This window comes from Pagrus pagrus (assembly GCF_965226575.1).
Source record: "Pagrus pagrus genome assembly, chromosome: 7".
NCBI classification, from domain to species: domain Eukaryota; kingdom Metazoa; phylum Chordata; class Actinopteri; order Spariformes; family Sparidae; genus Pagrus; species Pagrus pagrus.
In genome coordinates this window covers 24814265-24834127 of record NC_140191.1, presented here as the reverse complement: position 1 = coordinate 24834127, position 19863 = coordinate 24814265, and the positions used below count along the sequence as shown (strand labels likewise).

At 40.8% G+C, this 19863-nt stretch overlaps 1 long non-coding RNA gene across 1 annotated transcript; it reads left to right on the top strand.

Moving 5' to 3' along the window:
- The first annotated feature begins 560 nt into the window (after nt 1-560).
- On the top strand, nt 561-10919 carry LOC311259794. The gene is made up of 3 exons (XR_014622943.1): nt 561-690; nt 1374-1486; nt 10800-10919. It is a non-coding gene; the product is annotated as an uncharacterized lncRNA (long non-coding RNA).
- Nucleotides 10920-19863: the final 8944 nt, after the last annotated feature.

Below are 19863 nucleotides of genomic sequence, written 5' to 3'. Positions count from 1 at the left end.
GACCCAACAGCCTTCATGTGGGTTGTTAGGGCTAGGTGAGCCTATGAAGGCCGGCAACCCACATGAAGGCCGGTTGGGTCAACTCCCACACAGTTTAAAAGCCTGCAAACTCCCCTCCAGTTAGTTAGAACTGAAGAAGCCTCTTGGATGAGAGGTGAAACATCTTCAAGGAACTGAAACACGTCCAGTTGCCCACGATAATGCATTTAGAATTACCATGACCTGGATGACTGAGAACCTTCATCAACATGTTTCTGTTTACCATATTCAATGTATTTTTGTGTAGGTTTAGCGTTTTGGTATAGAAACCTTTTTGGCATTAAACACAAAGTACAGCTGAGGCTGATGGGAATGTCATTAGCAGGTATAGGGTTATTAGTCAAAGCATTGGGCACAATGACATTTTAAAATTAAGAATTTTAGTTGAAAACATTCAAAAAATAACTACAATTATCAACAGAATGTTTATAGTGTGTTTAAATAACAGTTCTGACATTATGACATGTATATATTTTGTTGCCAAGATACATATCCACAGAAGTTATCATGCTAACCAGAATTTGACATACACGTTGCACCTCGAAGCTGATGATGGTGCTCAATGAAAAGACAAATCAAGATTTGACAATTCATCGTCCAGGGACAATGATTGTGTGCACTGAATCATCCAACGGTTGCTGCAGTATTCTGGTAAAGAACTAAAAAAGTAAACCTGCTGGTGGCACAAGGAGGATCACCAAAGTCAGATCCATCGTCTGGGGAGAATCTGTACCATATTTTGTGGCAATCTGTCAAAAATGTTGAGATAAACTGTCACATCAGCTGAAAAAAATGTACCTGCTGGTGGTCAGAGGATCACCAAAGGTTTTTGAGTGTATCCACAAGGGACTTTGAACATCTGTTATAAATTTCATGGGAATCAATGGATATGTTGTTGTTGATATATGTTGATAGATATTTCAGTCTGGACCAAAGTGGTGGACTGACCGACAGACCTCTAGGAGCCACACCATTAGCATTGCTGAAGATTGCATAGTCTGTCTATTTCTTACCAATATTTACTGACCTTCCTTTAAGACATATACTGTAATCTCACAATAATGCCCGCAGTTCACATACAAGGCTTTTATTGTTGAATCAAGCATGTACAGAAAAGTAAACATTTACTTCTCCATGACTTGGACAGTCCTTATGTGTCACACGTCCATCAAACTCCAAGCATAAAGAGTTCAAAACTGTGCTACTTTAAGAAAGTTCCCACAGTCTGAAACATTTTCAATCCATTGAATTAATTCCCTTCTCCATGGTTCCCTGTGGGCAGTTTAAACAAAGGTTACATCAGATGTGAATATCACTCCTCCTTTTCTCCTCAGCAGTATAAAGATTCATGGCCAACTAAGTCTGGAGGCATGGGGCTTGAGGGACTCATCGAAATGGAAACGTGCATGTCCTGATTTACCCTTTACCTCAACTCTGGTGTTTGTTGGTATGCCTGTCACATCCTGCTGAATGAGAACATCCCACACAGCATAGTTCACCCACAGTATGGTATACGTTTAACCTGTAGAGGTCACCAAAACACTGTTTATGAAATCTCCAGAGCATTACACTTCCTGCCTCCCACAATAAGAGGACCAGTGTGCACTAATGTATGTTGTGTTCTCACCACAAGGAAGACATGGAAATTGTTCTATATTATGTTGTATTAGAATTACAATTAATCTCAAGAGGCAGCAATTAACCTGCTTTGCTCTATTGTGTATCTGAATATATTGTATCTGATTCTGTCCCCTCATGTGAAAGAATTTGCAAAGTATACAGTCATAATTAAATCCAGTGTTTCACTTATTTAAACAAGTGAGTTAAATCAGTGAATCATTTCCTGAAAGTCATTTCATGAAAGTCATTCATGCCCCCATATACTGTAAACATTTTAAGAGCTATATTTCTACTTTGGTACCAGACAGGCACCTTAATCTCACATTTGCTGGGTTCCACCCTGCTTCAAGACTATTAACTGCATCAAAAACGAGAAAAAATGCTCTCCCCCTCCACTTGTGTTAGCCATTTCATCCGCGGTGTCCACCACAGTGAACAGATATTTGGAAGGCATTTCTAAGCATTTATACTGGAGTACCATCTCTCATCCACCAAGTGGCGGATCCCCAAAAGCTTGTCCACAATGTGTTTTATTTAAATAATAAAACACAATTTACTTACTACTTAAATAGTTACGGAAGCCCTAAAGGGCCATGCATTCATACATTTTATTTCCTCCGTTTTCCCGTGATAATGAGTTAATTTCATTTGTTTTCTCGAGAGCTCAAGTTATTATCTCGAAATAACTGCTGTTTTCCCAAGATAACGGGATAATTTTCCCGAGATAACTATATAATTAATTTGAGATCTCGTCATTAACTACATAGCTGGTCAGCTATGTAGTTAATGACGACATCAGGCTCACTTAGATTACGCCGCCGATATAGCTAAAGCCTTGGTAACTGTCTTTTTAGATTATGCACATTAATGTGTACATTATCCGTAATAGCAAGGCATAATGCTATTTCAGCCTGTGTCAGGCCTTGATTGAAAATATATGTGACGCGGTGATCGATATGCTCCTGCTCCTCTGACATTGCTACACTGAATGATGTTTCCGGCAATGATTTAATATACTACACTATCGTTTTGTTTTCTCAACAAGAAAAAATGATCCCGTTATCTCGAGAAAACGGCAGTTGTTATTTCGAGATAAAAACTTGAAATCTCGAGAAAACAAATGAAATTAACTCGTTATCACGGGAAAATGGAATGCATGAATGCATGGCTCTTTAGGGCTGACGTAAATAGTTGTAATTAGAAAGCAAAATCCGATATTGTTCAGATCCCATAAAATGTAAGATCCAACAGCCATAATATACCCTCTGGTGCATAATACCCAATGGAGTGGACAGATGTATTTTCAGTCACAGAAGAAAAAACACAAGAAAATATTATTACATTTAGACAAAAGTATTCATTACATCTTATTTAGTTAAAAATGTCATTTTTATATCATTGATGCATGGCGTCCCTTCAAAATAACATTATTGAAAAAATGGCTACTGGCTTGATTTTATGTATGAAAGCTTACTTTATAAAGCATTGCCTTGCCTCTCTTGCAGATTCTGCTTCTGGCAGTTCTGATTTCCTGTCCCCACAATAGCCTACTGGTAACATTATCTCTCACTTGGCTTCTGTGAGTCCTTCATTGAAAGATATATCTTGGTGTGAGCAGGGTTGAGAGCAGAGCTTTCACAGTGAATTCCCTCCCTCCATGTACTTGATTTCAAGCACTTTAGATAAAATATTTGCTTTTAAAGACTAACTGATGAGTGCCATTATCCAAAAGGCAAAACATAAATATGATTTGCAGCATTGAATGATTTGCAATAAACTAAAAAACAAAGCTAACTCCTAACTAACCCTGACCCACAGAAAAATAAAAGCACCTATAGTGCTGATCTCCACAGTCTCCATTAGCTCAGTCTTGCGTCCGACTTTGTGGAGTGATGAATAGATGCTGCTGCTTTTATGCTGCAGAGAGGCAGAGAAGTGCACTGCAGGCAGACAAAGAGACAGTCAACCTGATTAGACCAAATTTGACTCTGAACCAGATGTTGATCAGGTAAAGCTGCCCTGTCTCCATGACAACGGGCATCCAGAAGAAAGAAGACAGGATTTCAATTAAGATGGCCTAATTCTACTTAATGGTTTTAATAGAGACAGAAATGTGTGGGAGGATGAGACATGGACACAGCTTGACAAAAGGTGTAAGACAGCTGCATTAAGATTAGACTTTTTCTTGACTTCACATGAAGGCAGTTTTTTGACCACAAGGGGGCATTGTTTGATGAGCAGGTGACTGTTTGCTTGTGCTCTGTGCTCTAGAACAGATAAAGTACATGCACTCACACAAGCAGGTACTGATGCATACCGGTGGCAACACACTAGAAATAAACAGGAAGATAAGTTCAAATAATCAGCTGAGTGAAAATGAGGAAAAACTCATTAAACTTGTCTGATGGGCCTCGAGGATAAACAACATGGATTTTGGCGAGAAAGACTGAATGTAAACATAAATGTGTTTGTTTACATGAAAACACCACAGGGCACCTTGAATTGCTTCAATAACCAGCCTTCATCATTTTCAGCTGCTATCATTGCATTGAGTAAATAGAGATTGGTTGAGAAAGACAGTATTTCAGTGAGCCACTGTGGAGTTATTCAAATGTGAACAGGTTTGAGTGAAGGGGCAGCAGTGGCTCAGGAGGTAGAGCGGGTCATCCACTATAAGAAAGGTTGATGGTTCGAACCCCAGATCCACCAGCTACATGTTGAAGTAACCTTGGGCAATGTTCTGAACCACAAATTGCTCAGTGGCTGTTCCATCGGTGTGTGTGTGTGTGGATGAGTGAATGTGACATGTGTTGGAGAGCGCTTTGAGTGGTCAGTAAAATAGAAAAGCGCTGTGTCAATTTGATTCCATTTACCATGAAGACCCCAATATTTACCGCAGGGAGCTAGGCTAACGGAACAATGACAGTGCTGGCATGCTGATGTTCGACAGGTATGTTTATGATGTTAATCATATTAGTTTAGCTTGTTAGCATGCTATATCAGTACAACTGATAGTATCCGATCAGTATGTTGGCGATGTCTGTCAGTATGTTGCACCTACTTGCGCTTGTGTTACAAGCCGAGCTGAGCCCTCAAAGGACGGTGGCCTTGTAGGTGGACTGTACTGTATGTCTGATGTTGTGGAGTCAGCTTTTCTGGTGTGTGTGTGTGAGAAGTACCAGCACGTTCCCACAATCACAGTACACGCTATTAGGAGTAGTTAAGTTACTTTAGAAGGTCATAAACTGTCCGGTTAAGCTCAGGCTGCAGCAAAACAGTAACTGAAAGGCTGTAAATTACAATAGCACGAAACCAGAGGTTGATCGACTATGGTTTATAGCTGCAGCTCTGGAGGGGTAACATATGCAATCACGTTCAGGGAATTGAGCTTTGCAGGTAGTGTAACATTTTATAACTACATCTCTATTTCTATGTACTTTGGTTCTTATCTCAAACTTTATTCTGCTTCGTGTCACTTTGTTCCCCGGGCGCTCATTGCTTCCAGAAACCTAACTCCAAAGGGTCAGGCCAATAACTGATGAAGCCATCAATCAGAATAACTTTGGTGTCAGAGGCGGGATCCTCCACGGAGGTAGGTCACTGATTCTTTTCAAGTGATTGTCCTCTCTCTGGGATTTCCGAAATTGTTATGTTCCGAAAATGGAGGAAATATGTTTTCCTGTCAAAAGAAAAGGGTGTTTTCGTTGTCCGTAGAAAGAGAAATGTGATTTTTTTAAATTTTATTTCGAGAGCTGAGTTTTACACTTAAAGGAACGGTGATGCGGTATCTGACTTGATTATCTGAAGAGTCTGATTTCTGTAGGAGACAGGAATGTGCAAGCTAAAGAGCAAAAGTAAGGCATACAAAAACACAATAAAATAAAAAGATAAGGCAAAAATGCCTATACCCTAGCTCATGCTCCTGATGCAAACGAGGATAAAACACATTTTGAATCATGAGTCTGCGACACGTGCTACACTGATCCTTTTGTAGACAATCTGTCAGGCTGCACAGAATCATTGTACCCACAATTAAATGAGCCTTTTCCATGGAGAGGAGCTTTTGATGATTTCCACATGAGAAAGATGAACGACATGGTGAATGAAGAATTGTGAGATCCAAACTGGGATTATAAATACATAAAAGAGGCTGCAAGTGCATGGGAAAAGTGTGCGCCATCATGGGATGGGAGTCATCCACCAGCTGCTTCTTTGCCTGTGATGTACACTGAATGTGGTTCAAAGCCTGTAGATAAGCAGCGTGATGAAGAGTTCTTGTGTGGTGCTGATCACAAACGCCATCCAGATTTAGAAACTGTTGCAGAAAGCAAAAATGGCATGAACTTCAAGGGCATGGTAAAGGAGTTAAAGGAACAAAAAGGACAGGGAGACATTAAGGAAGATGAATCTGAGGAACTTGGCACACATTCGATTATGATGATGGGTGAACTGAGCCGCCGTGCTTGACTGATTTGTTTGTCCCAAATCCTTGTCAAAATCCAGCAGCTTTTGGCAAGGACCACAGGTTCATTCTTCTTAGAAGACTTAAACGATATTGGTTGACTTTGTCACAATGGACCCTAAGAATGATCATGAAGACAAAGTCAGATTTCCTCTGGGCCAAACCTAGTCACACAGCAGGATTCGAAAGTGCGGACGAAAGCAGCCTGCATGCTGGTGACAGATGAACTGTCTAGAATGTCTATTTCATCATGTTTGGCCAATATGCATCCACACAAGTATGTAAAATGTTAGGAACAGTCAAGCTGAGCATGAAAGTAGAAGAATTTTGTAAGTTTATGATAGAGAGAGAGGCTTCTGATGTGTTTAGCCAGAGCTTCCCACACTCAGGGACACTGGGAGTGAGTCACAGTTTGGGGTGCTGAGAGGTCAGTCTATATAATGATGTGATATTAAATGGCAGGACGCAAACTTTAACACCAACAGACTATACTGTAGGTCAAAGCAGCCACAGCAACAACACAGTCGACAAAGCAAGGAGATGAAAAGAGAGAGAAATTCCCCAGGCTCCTTTATAAAAACGCTCAGTTTTGTTGAACTTTGTGACATGCTGCCTATAACAAATTTTGTTATTATCTGGGCCTTCTTGTTAATTCTGCAAATGTTGTACATCAAGTTCTTTCCTTCCTTGTGTAAAAAAAAATGCCATCCATTTGACCCAGTGATGTACATGTTTTTGCATATATTGTTTGTCATACTGTCTTTACCTCTCTCTCTCTCTCTGCTGCAAATCTCAATCAGACTTTTTGTTTTGTTTTGTTCTAAAGCCTCATTTTAGCAGGTTATTCAGCACCCCTACTTCCGGTCTATGCCAACACTGATTGGCAGCCGCAGTGAAGCGTCCGGCACGGTGGTTGGACAGAGGGAACTGTAAATATTTACACTGACTTGTGATGTGCATTTGGTGTTGCTTATGTAAGAGATAATGTCTGACAAGTTGTCCATCATCAGAAATTAATAAATGACTGACTCAAAGACTTTATTATTCCTGATAAAGGAGACCTTAAAGGGCAACATCCGGCTTATACCGTGTTCACTTGCCAAAGAAAAAAAAATTAAGACCATTAGTTCATACTTTCATGCGTTTTGCAATCGTACCCTAAAGTTTTTCAAAAGACAGAAATTCAAAGTAACACCTGAGGGTTTGACTCACACCTGGAACAATCATTCCCATTTCATACGCTTGTTTTGCACTGGAATCACTGTTCACTGCTGCAGTAAACATTTCTTTTTGTCCCTTATAACAGCAAGATTCTTAGTTGCCATGGGGAGAGGGTAGGATGTATTTGTAGATGACAGTGTTTGTATCAGGTTAGTGAATGAAGCATTCAGATACATGTCCAAGTGAGTAAGATAAAATGTATAATTGGCATCTGACATCAGTTGGTTACGGTCAGCAAAGTTTTTTAACAGTTGGTGTCGCACACCTGGAACGCTTGGAAATCGGAAGTCAGAGATTTTAACTCGGAAATTTAACCTCCTGCATTAACTGGAACACAGCATAAGACTTTGGTTAACTATGGCGACTTAAGAAGTTTTGTATCTGCTGATGGTAAACCAATTTGTCATGCTTCTCTGCTGACTGACCTTTGCGCTGTGACTTTGCCAGTTTAGTTGGATTTTATATAAGTCTAAAGGACATTGTACTGTACTGAGGAGGATAAAGACAATGCATTTGCATACACAGAAGCAGAAGGGGAAAATAAATCCTACCAGGGATTCATGAAACATAAGCTGACAGCCAAGTCTGTTGTTACTCACCTGAGTATGCTGATGAATTGCATTTGTTCTTAATTTGGATGCGTGCGCCAGGCACTCTGCAGTTAGCATAGGGAAACAGTCCAATTAATAACATCAGACAAAAGATCCACACAGTGCACTAATAGCTTCTAGCAATTTTAATCATGGCAACGATTCAGTCTGACAAAGCTCTTTGTCAGGCACTTGCCAAACCAGGGTCCAATTTGACAGCTAGCATGAGCAGACAAAAGAACAATCCCACTTAAAATTTCCTCAGCAGAGACGAAACTTTACTTAATAAAGTTTCATTAAGAAAAACTGAATGAAACTGTCAAAACAACAGACATGGGCGAGTTTCTCTAATAACTGAATTTAAGATGGGGCACAACCACAAGGCTCGAGAGCAGAGATGTTGGGAGAACATGCTGAGCGTCAGGAAACACATCTGACAGGGTGGTAATTGTAGAATGTGAGAGCTACTATAAAAGGGCCATGCCAGTAGGAGTGTTAATCAGTCAAAGATAGATGCTATAGACAAGGTCTTCTTAATGGTACATCAAGGATCTTATACATCCCTGCTAATGCCCAGGAAGGTCTGTATAGAAAGGTTATGGCACTCCATCTAATAGCTGGCTAATAAACACACATTATCGTCTCTAACCATGCAGCTAGTGCGACTGAAAACTCAAAAGAAAAAAATGTATATCTCACAGCAGCTGTAGAGGGATGGACCATTCATTTTGAATTCTGCTGGTACTTCCCATTATCACCAAAATCTGATATTGCTAAAATCCTTTTTTGCAGAGGATTTGCACGGATGCATCCCTCCTCTCTGTGTTGGGTGACCTAATTTATTCTGAATAGCTCAAATCTTTCTATAAAATGAGCCAATTTTTCATCACACCTTCATCGTTATTAAAAGGCAGGTTGACTTTGAACTGCAAAAGTTTTAAACATTGTTCGTCAAATCAACGGCTCATTGGTTCCAAATTATATTCAGAGAGTTTCCTGGGTAATTAGTTAAAAAAAATTGAGGAAAATGTTTGATTTAATCAGAGGTGATTAAATGAATGATGATTGAATCTTCAATAGACACTGCAGCCTGTGACTCAGCCCTCTAAACACACTAATTAAATGGTGATTGCAGCATCACATTCAGTGAAGATTTGAGCAATAAGATATCATCAGTGACACAAAAACATTAACATTTGCAATGAATCTGGCATATTCACATTCATTCAGCTAGTCAGCCAATGGTTGCATCAAACTCTGGATGATAAATCTAAACAGGCCAGCCCATGATTGAAATGGGAGCTTCTCTCTAAGCTCATATGCCGAAAATGTATTTCTTCCACGTTTTCATGCACTGCCTTCCATAAAACATTTGCTTTAGTGTCTTTCTGTGGCCCCGTCGAACTGACTGCTGCTCTGGTTGACATTTCAATCAAAAATGTAATTTCAAATCATTCATTCAGATCATACACCTGCACTGGTATTACTCATACTGTGAAAGTAGCAGCACAAGAAGAAGTATCCAACACCTTGCTAGTGACTCCCAAAACAAAATATATCACTGTTCCCAAAAAAAACACATGATCGTAGCAGTGAGTTTACCAGGGAAAGGTGTACCAGATCCTCATCGCCGTACGCTTGCAATTTGGTTTAGGCAAGAAAACTAGATGGTTAGGTTCAGGAAAACATTGAGGTTTGGCTCAAACTCACTGTGTTACTAGTATACCTACATTACATGTGTAACTTCAGTTACTTAATGTGCATGACATAAATGAACTAAGTAGGTTAAAATATATCACCACTGACTTTCGCTTTCGTACTTGACATGAACAGCACCCTCCTGAATGAAAGTCCTGTACTTGTTTGACCCAACCACCCGTTCCCATCCTCCCACCTATACTGACTTGCCACTCTTTATATGACTTTGCCTGACTTCCTCCTTTGCTGCCGTAATAATTACAACAGCCACTAGAGGTCGCCACCTAACAAGAAACATATGGTTTGTGATACGTTGCTTTCAGGGTCGGCCTGCATGGTAGTTTTTATGATGAGGACGGCCTCTTAATAACATATCTAATTCACTTTTATTTATTTACAGGATTTACTAACATTATATGTAATCGAGGGCCATCTAATGTTTATATGGTATACAACTTTTTAAATGTAATCGCTTTAACATCAATATCTTCTCCTAAGGGTGTCGACAGATAAAAGATAGTTATGTTTAACTTTGAGATTAATCTCTGTGACAAACTTTGAGCTGCTCTGCATAAATCGTGAGGGGTTTTTGTGTTTTCTGAAGGAGGAGAACCACAGTTGGCTCTGCTGTCTCGGCAAATAGAGATGCAGCATAATTACGATAATAATTATCACCCCCCCTGTAACTCTTCCTCATGATGAGGGCAGCAGAGGAAACCAAGATGATGAGATATTAATAGAGATTAGTTGGATCTCAGTAAAGAGGGGGATATTTATCAGAAAACAGCAGGATTGCACTTCTGTCTTGTTTATGCCAGTGTATTGGATGGGACATTCATACTTTCTCAGCAGAGGCATCTAAGTGTGGTTTCAAGGTTATGGAGTCCAAGTTATTTTTCTGTATATTTGTGGCTGTGTCTGTGTCTGAGTCTCCTGCAGTGGCTGGACATGGCGTCCTTGATTGGCAGGAGCTCCTGCGGCTCACTCACCTGCAGTGCATCTCCTCATCAGCTCAAAAGGGCTGCTGTTCTCTTCCCTGGCTGCCAGATCGTTTAACTCTCCACTTAGTGGTTTTCATGGCTCTTACTCTTCGAGTGATCTCCAGCTATCTTTAAAGATTTTGTCTGTGATTGCTGGGACTAACCTGTTCCTGTCTTTGTCGCTTCTAGAGCCTGCCACCACAAGCTCCAACGCCACGCCTCTCTTGACACAGCCCCCAGCCAAGCCACCTCGCGGATCCCCAGCTAAGTCAGCAGCCTAACCCTTACCCTAACCATAACCCTAACTCTAACCCCAGCCTCTACTCCATCTACTTGCTGAGCTTTTCAATAAAATCCTTAAAACCTTTCCCCTGCCTTGGTTTTCACTTTTGGGTCCAACAATCTCATACACGGACCATAACACTTTGCTCATTCTGAAGACATTGTGACAATCAGCAAACTATTTTCAATTACCGCCTCTCACTGGCAAAAGGAGCAGAAGAAAACATTGTTAGACTTCAGGCAAACAGCTGTCAAACACCTCCTTGTTTTCTTAAATAAAGAATGAATCAGTCAGGATCACAACGACAGCAAGGCGAGGCTGGAAGAAAAAGGAGAGTGTTGGTCTAAAGTGACATGCTGCTCTGGGCTCAAAGAGATGTATGGTGGGAATTTATAGCATGACGTGAATGTTCCATCACATCAGACACGTCCTCATACCTAAATGATTGCCAGTGACTCCCAAAAGGTCATGTATTACCGTCACAAAGACTATATGACCAGTGCAGCATACGAGCGAGAGGCATACCAGACCTTTGCCGTACGTTGCATGTTGGTTATAATTAAAACTACTTAGTTAGGTTTAGGAAAACATTGGGGTTTGTTATCTTCATATGTTACTAATTTAACTTCAGTTACAAGTGTAACATATACTGTATAACAGAGTAAGTTGAAATAACTCACCGTTGACTTTTGGTCACTGGACACAAACAGGGGTCTCCTACTCTGCAGTCCTGTGCTTGTTTGACCAAACCATCCATCCCAAAGTCCCTCCCTATGCATACTACTCTGACTACATCCTTTACTGCCATAATAATTACTTCAGCCACTAGAGCCCGCCGCCTAACAGAAAATGACAACAGGTCGTAATATGCTGCTCCACTGTTGACCTACGTGATGGTCAGATCACATTGCAACCGTTATATTGCCACTTTTGTGCCGTGGCAGCTTGTTCTGTTCTTGTTTTTCCAGTTTTTTTCTCCCTACCTGTCCCCCCTCCTTTTCCCTCACTTGCTGCTTCGCTGTGCGTGTCTGTATTTGGTATGTGGTTTACTGGTTCCTGCTGCAGAGACGCACCAGCACCAGACTCATCAGCTGCCTCTACATGACCCTGGTCTCTTCACCACTCCTGGTGATTATACGCACTCACGTTAACCTCAGTGAAATCTCCTTAGTCTTTTCTAGTGCTTATTTTGCAAGTGTCTTTTGATCTAGCGTTTTTTCTATGACTGAACGTCATCTCATGCTTGTGCTCAGCGTCTCTCTGCTCAGCTCCCAGCTTCATCTGCTTGCCCTCCTCGCTCCCAGCATCTAAATGTGTTTGAATAAATCTCTGTCACCAGTCTCCAGCATTTTGGGTCCGACAAAAACCTCAGCTCTTACTTTAATCTCAAACAGGCACTGCTGAGCTCGAGTTGAAGCCACCACACGACACACAAACTTGATTTATTAACACATGAAAATTGCAGCACCAAGACATTATTTTAGTTTGCATTATTGGTCATGTTGGACTGACAACAAACCACACATAAAACAGCTGTTCACATGAGCGTTATAGACTTGGTCTGCTCATTGACTTTATATACCAGTTGGTAATTTAAGTCATCACTATTCCAGTGGCAGCTATGAGCCTTCTATCTACCAGTCGGGAGTGCAAAGATCAATCAGCCTCCATGATGCTCGATGCTGACAAGGAGAATTAAAGCTGATTAAATTCCCCTCGAGGTCAAATTTGACAGATTCCCCCATTTTACAGCTCATTACAAAATTCTGGTTGAGTAGACTGATTCACAGCTGCACCATCACCAGAATTGGTAATTTGACCACTTATTTCTCTTTGACATACAACTTGATTTGAACTTCATCTTTTGTTTTTTAATTGGCTGAAAAACTAATAAATCCCTCATAATTCTCATTTTCAAATGCTTTATACACTGCAGAGGAAGACTTCGCGTTAATGAACCCATATCTGCTGGTGGCTACATGATGTGTAATGTTACAAAACCCATTCTTGTTTGGAAATTTATACATATATTGCATGAAAGATTTTTTCGTGAGTCATCCCCTGATTTTTCTTGGATTATCAGAAAGATTAAAGACAAGCTTCAGAGGTTTTCCTGTCACGTTTGGGGGTTCAAATGTGTCACTCAAACATGACATGGCAAATGTCAAGACGAAGGCAGTTACTGCAAGATATGGTACGTCAATATCTGACTGATAACATTTTGACTGACAGGTGAGGGTCGATGGTCCCTGAGTTTCACACAAAAATCAAAGCCCCTGTTTCCGGTCATGAGCACTAAGCTACAGAGGTTGAAGTGGTGAAAGCCAAGGCTGTCACATAGAAGCAGAGGCCCACTCCCTCTCCACTCTCACTCTCACAGTCCATTTTGTTGAATTTTTGAACCAGCGGAGTGTGCCGAGAGGAAATGAACTGTGGATCTCGACACCCTTTAACCCACATCTCACATCTGAGAGCCTATTGATACAGTATTTTCAAAGTGCTGTGAAAATGATTTTTTTAGAATGCAGTCCATGTGTGAGTCACAGGGATTGTTTTTTTTTTGAGACACAAGAGTTGGTGATCACGAATAATAATGCTGCTAACTACTAAATTATTTTTTCAAAGGAAATGTCATAACTTAATAGAAAGTTCACATTTGCAGCACTGATGCATCACAGTTGTGCAGGCCTGATTCAATCTCCACAGGTCCAGAAGGGGGTAGACCGCCTTTGTTTAACCATGATGGTCTCCTGAGATGAAACACTTTTCCCCTTTTTCTTTGAGTAAATATTATACAACAATCTCATCTCTATTTTACAGAATGCGCCGTAAACTTTTTCATTCTCGTGAAAATGGTGCAGTCTTTCTCTTGTTTTGGGTCTGTTCTTCTCAGTTTCCCCAGTCTGAATCCATCAGAGAGGAGAGCTTGGCTTTGCTGGCAGAGTCTTTTTCGAGTTAATGTGCTTGGTCTGCCATGGCATGTTCCGCCTCTAGGAAATAATCATGTGGGCTTTTTACATTCCCTCAGCTGAGACCTTCAAGCATTCTCCAAACCCTCGTAGCCCCAGGCTGAGGGAGGTGTAAGACCCGGCCTAAGGGAGTTCTACAATGTAAATAAGATTTGTGTTCCAACAGCAATTTAGCCCAGGGTGAAATGCAGTGTAAATCACGTAGCCCTGGGCCTGAGTTAACCCTGTGTTAGAAATTTCTGTGTGCAAAGGGCTAAGTTATCCCAGGATTGCCCTGGGCTAAGGTTCTTGTGTCAGCAGCGCTCTCGCCTTCTCTCGCCTTCTCTCGCCTTCTCTGCTTTTTAATACCAAACTAACTGGCAGCCATCAAAATGAGAGCATTACAGCAGTAAACTGTGTTACAAACTCACTTGAGTTAGAGTTCAGCATAAAGCAGTGCTGGTGGTGACTGATTGATACATGATTCCCCCTCTGGCCTAAGCATAGCTGTAGACTGGTTTGTTCTACAAACCTCTTTACTTGGCTCGACCTCGTGAGATGTTGGCGGTACCAGCTCTCATAGATACTCACCTCCTTAAACATTTTCCACAGTTGAAGGACTGCAGCCGATACTCCAAAGAATACCAAAGAGACCCCTTGGGTCCTTGTTCATTCACAGGAGCTCCTGTTATTCTGCTAACCTTTGGAGGTTATTCTGTCTGCCTGTGGAGTTCGGTGAGACTTGTTGCTGCAGTTTGGTTTATGATTAGACAACTTTTAGCTGCTGTTAGATTTTTGCATGTTGATTTAAATTACTTATATCATCTCCTGGTCATTTCATATTTCTACTCTCAGGGTAAAATACACATATGAGTTGGTAGACTTTTGGTTATTTCCTGTCAAAAAAATTATACACATGTAGCAACAACACAATCATTACAGTGAGCAGAGAGAGAGAGTATTTGGGGGGAATAAGAAATAATAAATTGCTGTGCTCCATACCCACACATCGTACTTGTGCCCTTCAGTCTTGAATCTGGAATACATTCTTACAGAGCGTGCTCTTTAGACAGGAAACATTACAGTCTCTATTCTGACAGCAACTTAAAAGTGAGACAGCATTTCAGCTCTCCAACAGAGTTAGACAGTAAACAACAATATTCTGATGACAGATATAAAACAGCAGTAATTAACCTTATTAAATTGCACACTGGGGGTCAGGTTGACATTGATTTGTAGACATGATTAGTTAAAGAGCAATAATCAATATTTAATTATAGGGCATGACTAGAATTAATGCACCTGTGCCTTGTTTAGATTTTTGGCCATTTAGGGAAACATTGACATCCCCTTTTGAGTTAAACTTGTCAACAGTTTCTTATTTCACCCAGCAGTTACTGAGCAACATCATTATTCTATCGGAGTTTGCGTTTGTTTCAGTCTGTTGGGAGTTTATATTTTTCACACAGTCCTGAGTGTCATCACAAGTAGTCCTCCCCATTGCACTTGACCTGGACATCTTTTGAGCCACTTACTTGGCCGTTGTCCTCTGCACTGGCTGTCTTTATGTGCACTGCATATTCGAACAGTCCTAAGACAAAGCCACGGATCAGATCAGTCCCCCAGTGTTCCTACTATCACAGCAGGAGATCAAATGCCAGTATTGTCTTCACTTAGCTGCGTGTGGTCTACAAAATGATGTCTCTGGTCGATTTTGAATAGACTTATTATAATAATTTCATGACCTCAGTTTAACATTAGATAGAGTTGCTCGGAGTGTCAGCTGGCTAAAGGCAACAGAGCAATGTTTTTCAGCGTGACTTCATGTCAATAGCTCCCTTGCTGCACTCATCCCACGCCTCTTTGAACTTGTGTATGTCATCTCCCCCCACAGGACCACTCAAGACAAGCGCATGCTGTAGCACAAGGGCACACTGTTTTTCTCTGTAGTATATGGCCTCACTCCTCCTTCAGTCAAGCTGACAATCACATTGGAAAGTGTCCTGTCTATAGGTAACGTAATTTGTGTTGATGCCTTTCCCGCAGTGGGAACAATAAGTTGACCTTCCAAACATAAGGCTGTACATCTTGCAGGCGGTGCACCTTCATCTTATTGCTTTGCAAAGTTGGCAATATCTTGAATGTTTATTTACATCTGAATGTGACACTAAGTTTTATAATATCATAGCCGAGGATGCAGGAACTGAAATTGGCAGCCACAAATGTATGATAGATGTGATGTGAGGAAACAGGCCTTCAGCAATTGCAGCTACAATTTTGTATCAGTTTCAACATTTCCACAGTGTATAGCTTGACATACTGGGAATTGGTTTTTCAGTTTCTCTCCAAGAGTCAGATGAGAAGATCGTACCACACCATCTTTCAGGTAAATACGCTGGAGCTAGCAGCCATTTAGATTAACTTAGCTATAAGTATGCAATCATCAAGCCTGGCGCTGTCCAAAGGTAACAACAGCAGCTTTCAAACTCAACAACTAATATTTTTGTTGGTTTTATCCAGTGTTGGTGTTAGGTGCTAGGTGTTTCCCCCTGTTTACAGTTTTTGTGCTAAGCTAAGCTAACTGACTGCTAACAGCATCTACATATTCATCCACACATTGGCAGCTTGGCCAGTCACCTTGAACTTCAAACTCTGATGCTCTACCTACCCTTCTAGCATCAGTTTTGCACTGAAGGTCTCGGCGGTCTAGTTAGCAATAATATGTTATGCAATGTCTGGTTAGACTTTCAAAATAAAGCTTGCTGACATATTATGACATATTATGACTAGTTGTAGTTTGGTTAGGTTTAGGCACAAAAACTACTTGGTTAGGTTGAGGAGAAGATCATATTTTACATCTCGTAACTTAGGTAACAGAAGTTCTGTAAGTAGCGTAACTCACAAGGAACGTCATTCATTCGTCACTTTAAAAACAAAGCACTCTTGACTCTTGGTCACAAACAGGACACAAACGTCCATGAAAGTCCAGCGTATGGCCCATCCAGACACTGCTCAACACAGAACTTTCTTGCCCTTACTTCCACCAGATCGACCCCACATCTTACGGCTTGTGCATTATCCATCCCTCTGTTAAATGTGCCTGGAGGGTCTGTGCAGGCTTCTCTGCAAAATAAATGTTTATTATAATCTCCTCTGACATGTTTCTGATTGAGCTATTTTATATATATTTTCCCTTTCAAACCTTAATAGGTTTTCAGTTTATTGTAATATTAAATGTCAACCCGCCACGACACAGAAGGATAACAATTTCACCCTGTGTTTTTCCAGACAATCTAAATATGCATCTCTGGCTGTCACAATAAAATGAATTCAAGTTTGGTTGTCAAGCCTTATTGTTTTATAACAGGCTTTTAATGGGGCTTTTTAACAGTGATAAACAGAAAACAGGCCTTTAAAAGCAACATATTGTGCTCATTTTTAGGTTCACAATTTTATTTTGTGTTATTACTAGAATAAATTTACATACTTTAATGCTCAAAAAACACATCAGTATTCTCATATTGTTCATTGTTGCAGCCCTGTGTTCCCCCTCTGTTTTAGCTCCTGTCTCTTTGAGGCCTTCTCTTCTGAATACCCAGTCTGCTCTGATTGGTCAGCTCACACACGCCTGAGCTAGCACTGCTAACAACAACAGAACAGCTGTGCTAAATTAATTTCTACTTGCCAAACTAGAATAAATTATGCTAATGTGTGACATACCAGTGTGGTTTTTTTAGAATTATAGGCAGGACTACAGATGAGGCGTTTAAGGAGCAAAGTTTTCTGTGGGAGAGAGGAGCGTCTGTTGGTGCGGACTGTGACCTTTTTAACTTTCAAAATCTACCTGAGCCTCAGTCTTCCTGCACCATCAGCACTTACGCTGAGTCTGAGCCTACCGCCACCACCTAAGCCTATTTGAGCCTATAATACATTCACTTTATTTCACCTACTCCCAGTCTTGGTGTATGTTTTTTGGGTCTTGCTACAACCAAACCATCGCAAATCACCATCTTTTTGGGCGCCGCTAAATCCACGATGCAATGACAGTGCGCCTGCAAAAGAGTGTTGTGGGGGAACTTGTTTTGCATGTAGGAAGGCAGGCCCTGGCATTAAAATGGCTCAATCTCCACAAAGAAAAGTAAAAACAGCTGCTTGTTTAGCGAAGGGTAAATTGCTATTTTCATGCATGTAGGATGCTAGCTCGAAGGATGTGGTTGTTGTAGTTAGTGACAGGGGTTTTGAAAAAGTAACAACGAGATAGTGGAAGGAAGAGAGGAATGCCACCTGAAACAGCTGCCCAGTGACAGGCTTATACCAGCAATGTAATTCGGGTGAGTCAGACTAATGTTTGGTGAGTCAGTTCTGTGGCGAAACCTCCACCATGAGGACAAAGGAACACTCCAAGCTGCTCCATGTAAAGGTGGTTGAAAAGGACAGGTCAGGGGGTGGATAAATGGACCATTTCAGTGTTACTGAACATCCCTTTGAGTCCAGTTAAATAAATTATTAAGAAATGGAAAGAGGATAGCACTGATGTAAATCTGTCTGGTTGTCAAAAAAAGAGAGTGACCAAGCAAAAGGAGACTAATGAGAGAGGCAATTAACACATCTATGGCCACAGCTGAGATTGGATGGACTGTCCAGTTTGGCGAACACGAACTGGGAAAATTGTGGAAAAAAGTGTTTTCTGACATCACATGGTCTCATTCTTTTAATGAAAACAGACACTTTAAACTTACTTCTTTTCAATTTTTTCAGACGGTGAAACAAGAATACTTCAGGATGAAAACATTGTATTTTCACTGTGTTTTAATTTTTTTTTTACACCTAAGGATGCATTTATAAATATTCAATCATGCTCTGGCAATATATATTATAATCTGATAGTCTGCAACAATATAATAACCATCATCACATATTGTAAACCTGCCCTGGCTTGCATTAGTGTGATGATGTGTGAATGAAAATGTGCCTATGAGTCAGTGGTCACTGGCAGTCCCCTTCTATTTTTGCTCAGGCACACCATTTCTCCTTTTTCCTCTCCAAGAAGTGATATCATAACCAGCCTGAGTACCTCACAGATCCATTGATCGTGCCCTTGTTCCCCTATCTCGTTAGCGAAGGCTCCAGTATCTTTACTCCTGTCCTCTCCTCGTTACCGCCGCGACCTTTCACTGGAGAAGTCAAGGATGAGATGTGAGTCCGAGGCAGGAGACATGTTTATGAAGTGGAAAGCAACCTGGTTTGAATGTGCAAGACAGGGCTGTCACTGGGCTCATCAAACTTTAATTAGGCCCATGAAACCTCCAGTGGGCTCAACCTCGAGTTTGGTCATCAAAACCGCTGGACAGCTAAAATTCCTAAACCGGGACACTGAATCTAAGGCTGGCGTTGTTCCAAATGTATTCACAGTCTCTGAGCCAGTGACGGTGGCCACCAGTACAGCTTTATATACTTCTGCTAGTAGTGTTTGTTGACCTTTAAGCTGTCAAGTGTCTAACTGAAATAGAGAGATTAGGTCATAATCACCGTAATACCATAGTTTAAATAATATGATCTGAATGATTATGGACTATGTTAATTTGTCAGAGTCAGTGGTTTGTCATCAATTTCAAGAGTGTTGTCACTGTTCAAGTTTATTTCAAGGTGCCACTCAGCTCTTCCTCAGTCAGTCTTAACTTTTGGTGTTTGCACAATTCTATTTCAACCCGACTCATCAGCCGACTGCTTCTTGCTGCAGAAAAGGGAACTACTATTATTGTCCATTAGATAAAAACAGTGTTCCCATTTGTCACAATAGGCAGCAACATTCTAAATGGAAAAGCTTGAGATGCTCTGTGTATTACAGCAAATGTTCCATGGGTATATCATGCGTTCAAGCATTTATGCAGCCCAAAAAAGGTCTGAATTTTGTATCATTGGAAAAACTTGAGAAAAGGGAAAGATGACAGTCTTGCACATTGACAATTATGCATTGGATGGGCTATGAAAGGCTATTTCAGGATTTTCTTGTTTTATTCTA